The sequence below is a fragment of the Microtus ochrogaster genome, unplaced genomic scaffold (genome assembly GCF_000317375.1).
Source record: "Microtus ochrogaster isolate Prairie Vole_2 unplaced genomic scaffold, MicOch1.0 UNK16, whole genome shotgun sequence".
In the NCBI taxonomy this organism is placed as follows: Eukaryota; Metazoa; Chordata; class Mammalia; order Rodentia; family Cricetidae; genus Microtus; species Microtus ochrogaster.
Window position 1 is genome coordinate 6,026,806 of NW_004949114.1, and position 4,579 is coordinate 6,031,384.

The window sequence follows — 4,579 nt, forward strand, 5'->3', positions numbered from 1 at the left end:
CAACAGCCCTCGCCATAGAACATGGAGAATATAATCCACACCAACAACCCTCGCCATAGAACATGGAGAATATAATCCACACCAACAGCCCTCGCGACAGTACACGGAGAATAGAATCCACAGTAACAGCCCTCGCCATAGCACACGAAGAATATAATCCATAGCTTAGACACTTTCCCTATAGGAAAACTGTCTCACTCCCCTCCTTGTTACAAGGGTGGTTTTCTTGAGTTTATGACACTGGGCCTTATACAACAATCTGCTAGCAAGGCCTGTGATCATGGCAGAGGAATTTGAGCCTCAGACACAGGCATGCTCTTCTGCCAGGCACTTTCTAAATGGCACGGTTTTTAAATAGTAAGAGGAGCTTTTCTTGCAGACAGCTCTCTAAATCAGAGAGAGAGAAACAGCATGAAAGGCACTAGAGCCATTTGGTGGCTCCGAGTTCAGGGAAGCATTCCCTGCTCCAATCAACCGCCTAGGGGGAACAGTTCACTAGAATTCTTCCTCTTCCTCAGTCAAAGCATCAAGAAGCCCTTTCCTCTATCACCAAACACAAGAAGCCCAAATCTCTCCTCTCTCTTTTCAGCCCCACTCCCAGCACTCAAGTGGTATCATCCTCCCCCTCCAAAATAGTTTCCTAATGCGTAGGCTTTCTGTTCCTTTCATAATGCAGACTGTGTCACATGATTCCCTACTGGAAGTTCTCAGGATTTTCCCACTACTCTGAGAAGAAAATCAAGTGTCCTCCCCAACCCTTTTTGCAGGATGACCTTGCAGGACCCCATCTCTTACCACTTCCCTCTGAACTTACCGTTTTCTAATCACCCTGGCCTTTTCCCCCTGTGATTCTAGCAGACACGTTGGCTCTCACTCGGAAACTTTCGTCCCAGATATTTCTCTAGTTCAGAACAGTCTTTCCCTCAATAGTTGTATGTCTGAGTTCTCATTTCATTCGGATCTTGCCTCGTGTCACTCCCATGGAGAAACTTTCTCTGGCTTCAATCTAAGAGAGGCTCTTAACTTCTTTCTCATCATTTTTCTTCTTAGCACATTTTTGTACTTTATTTTTTTAATGATATTAATTTATTGTTTCTACTCACCTGGAAGAAAGACCCACGAGGACAAAAATTTTTATCTTGGCTGTTATTGTACCTCCTACATCTCAAATGGTAACTTGCCATGATATATACCCAATAGTTACTATGTTGATCAAACGCCTTCCAAGCCTGATGTTCTGCCTTCAGTGTCCACTCCAACCCTGTTTTTGCACTGTCCCTAGACTCCAACTCAACTGCCAGCTCTCCAGTATAGCTTGGTTTATACAATCTCTTCACTTAACTGATTTCTTGATCTCCACCTACCAAAATCCCACCCATTCCACGGTCTGTGGCACCTCTGGTTCTACCATCAGCAGAGCTTCCCATGGTGTGTCAAAGCCAAGTTTAAACCCCCATCTGCTTCCTGCCAAGGTGTAAGGTCTACAAGTCACTTACCATTGGAGCTTCAGGGTGAAGCACAGCTGTGCTTCTCTGGAAGGAGAGGAGGGAGCTGAAATAAAAAGTTCTGTGTAAACTGAAGGCCTTGTTTCATTACCAAGTTTATGACCTTAGAGAAACTTTCTCTTCAAGTCTTAGTCCTCATTTATAAAATGGAATCAAATATCACACGGTTGCCAAAAATAAATCAAGGTAATGTATGCAAATGTGATTTATAGTTGGGTTCTTTTCTTTATTTATCTTCTATTTTTCTAGGGAAGGTCTGTCCTTTATTCTTCATATCATTGTATCATCTTGATGACTTCAGAGGATGTGACAAGTATGTGCTACTAATTCAACTGAATTTACCCTCTCCATTACATCATGACTCTGCCTCAACCACGACGCTCGTCTTTGATGCCCTGTTAGCAGCACTTTCACCTGTCCCACATCCCCTCCACCACTCAGGACCCTAGCTTCCCCACTCTGTCTGTATCCTGTGCCCTATCTCCAACATGCCTCATTTCCACAAGACCCAGGAAGCCATCACCTCACTCTCTTTCAAACTCAAGACCCCAGGTTAGGAAAATAACATTTCCTGTGTCTTAGATACTCCCTCTCTCTCTTCTCTCTGGGGGCTCAAATACAACAATTTCTGATACTCAACTCTCTAAAGGGTTGTCGAAATTTTGCTTTTCCTGGTCTTCCCTCTATGACAAACCTTCTTCACCCTGTTAATTTCCAGGTACACATCATTTTAGATATATTTTGTTGTCTGATGCCAGTGTAAACAAGTACAATGCTGTTGCTTCCATTATGCCCTTCATCTGGGAGGTTGCTAGAGGTGGAAATATCTCAGGCTCCTTTGAGAGCACAGAACCAAGTGAATTCTCCTCTTGTTGGTTATTACAAGACTTGGTAACTCAACTCAAGTCTGATTAAATGGAACAGTTACTGAATAGTCGATGTCAAATACAGACTCTCAAAAGCAACCTTCTTTTTTTGCTAGAAATATTTTTCAAGCAATACATATTGATTATATTTTCCCTCCCCAAACTCCTTCCAGATCTCCCTACCCTGTTTTATGTTCTCTCCCTTTCTCTCAAAAAGAGGAGAGAAAAAGAAACAAAACCAAAAGCAAGAAAGAAACAAACAGAAGTCCACAAAAGTGAAAATCAAAACAGGTAAAACATCAATAAGACAAAAACAATGCCAAAGCAAAATGAACAAAACCACCATGGAATTAGTTTTGCATTAGCCAAGTATTCCTGGGGATGAGACCTGACCTGAATGGAGAATGGTTTATATATCCAGTGATATTCCATTGAGGACCAATGTCCAGTGACTATCAATTACTTTACCACCTCGGTTCTGGGACATTTTTATTCTTAAAAGGAAATTGTTGGGTCTCAGGAAATTCAAATATCCAGAAATAAATTCAACCTGGACTATAAAGGATTCCTGGCAGTTAGACAAAATCCAGCATTCCTCAGGAACTTGTGAGACCAGTTCTCATCTGCCAAATGGAGTCATTTCCCATCGTCCAGCAGAAAGGATGTACAGCTACCTTTAAAGCCTGCCAATGTATGTAAGTCCATGCTAGCCTCCAGGCTCCCTTAACATCACAAAGACCTGTTATACCTGTCAAAGTCCATGCTGGCATCCTGGTTCTTGCCTCTTCCTATCTACACATCCTCCTTTTTATGCCCAAATCCATGTGTCACCACAAAAGCCAACAAAGAAGACCGAGTCCCATATGTAAAAGCAAAGAGCCTTTATTTTAATCAAGTTTGCAAGCTTGTTCTCTCCGCATGCCCAACGTATTAAAATATCTGGAGATCCCCGAGCTCAATTAGAATTGGGTTTTTATAGTAGTAAAGGTGGGGGTGAGGGGTCTCTGAGGTTCAGGACCCCTGATTGGCTGACATTTGTCTAGGGTGTCCTGGTGAAGTGCTGGCAAGTGTTTCTATTTACAGTCCTTTGAATGGTCTGCTCTTGGGTGGGGGTCGGGTAATCTCGGCCTGCCAGGTATTGTCTCAGGATAAACTGTTGAGACTCCAGACTCCATTTAAATTTATCCATGGCCAGAGTCCCAGGTGATAATGGTTGGAGGAAGTAAAGAACTTCCCTTCTGCCCAGACTTAGATTATCATGACTGGCCCTCACACACCTTATAGTCTACCTGATGTGTTCAAATCCACACTTTCTATTCTCTCTCTCTCTCTCTCTCTCTCTCTCTCTTTCTCTCTCTCTCTCTCCCTCCCTCCCTCCCTCCCTCCCTCTGCCTCTTGCTATCCTACTGCCTCACTCTGAGCTTTCTCCACTCTTGTCTCCCATTCTTCCACTTCCCTAGCCCAGTCTGTTTCTTTCTTTCTGACCTGGACCCTTCCAGATGCCTCTAGATGTTTTCTCTCTCTTACTCACAGCAATTCCAGCCTCCAGTGGAGAAGTCACATCAACAGTTTCTTTACTGGGCACCCTTGCATTAAAAAAAAAATAACACTAAAGACAACTATCAAGAGTATAATGGAGACATAGCTCAGACGCTAAAAGCACTGACTGCTCTTGCACAGGATCCTTTGGTTCCCAGCACCCCCCTCAGGCATTTCATAACTGTTTGTAACTCCAGTTCCACAGGATCTGGTATCTACTTCTGCCCTTCTTGGGCACCCACAAACACACAAGGCATACATTTACACAGACATACACATAAATAAAGTTAAAACATATTTTTTAAAAAGGTATCAACACACTTTCTCACAATGCTCACCAGATGAACTGAGTGAATTAAAAAAACTTTCAGATTGGGCTGGAGAGGTGGCTCAGAGGTTAAGAGCATTGCCTACTCTTCCAAAGGTCCTGAGTTCAATTCCCAGTAACCACATGGTGGCTCTCAACCATCTGTAATGAGGTCTGGTGCCCTCTTCTGGCCTGCAGGCATACACACAGACAGAATATTGTATACATAATAAATAAATAATTTTTTTAAAAAAAACTTTCACATTGAACATGTCAGACATGGGAAAGGCTTTTTGGCAGTAATCTGGGTTATGGCTCCACCAAGAGTACAAGCAGAAATAGCTAAATGGGACTACAGAAAG